The following is a 276-nucleotide window of genomic DNA, read 5'->3' as shown; positions in this document are numbered from 1 at the left end:
AGACGTTTGTGCAACATTCATATAGTAAAGAATATCAACACACTATCCCTGTTTTTATTTATTTTTCTCTTTCTCACTGCATGATCTGTTTAAGCAGTGATTGCAGGGCTTTTCAAACATTTCACTTCAAACCGACAGTGATTATGCTAATGGACGTCAAGTAAGCGATAATCTTCAGGCGACGAGGTTTCGTAAGATGAGTCCCGTGCCAGGGGAGGCGCGACCTACACGCAGCCATACGCAACTTACTTACACTAACAAACACTTAACTTCCCA

Source organism: Penaeus monodon, chromosome 25 (assembly GCF_015228065.2).
Source record: "Penaeus monodon isolate SGIC_2016 chromosome 25, NSTDA_Pmon_1, whole genome shotgun sequence".
Classification (NCBI taxonomy): domain Eukaryota; kingdom Metazoa; phylum Arthropoda; class Malacostraca; order Decapoda; family Penaeidae; genus Penaeus; species Penaeus monodon.
This window is presented reverse-complemented; position numbering follows the sequence as displayed.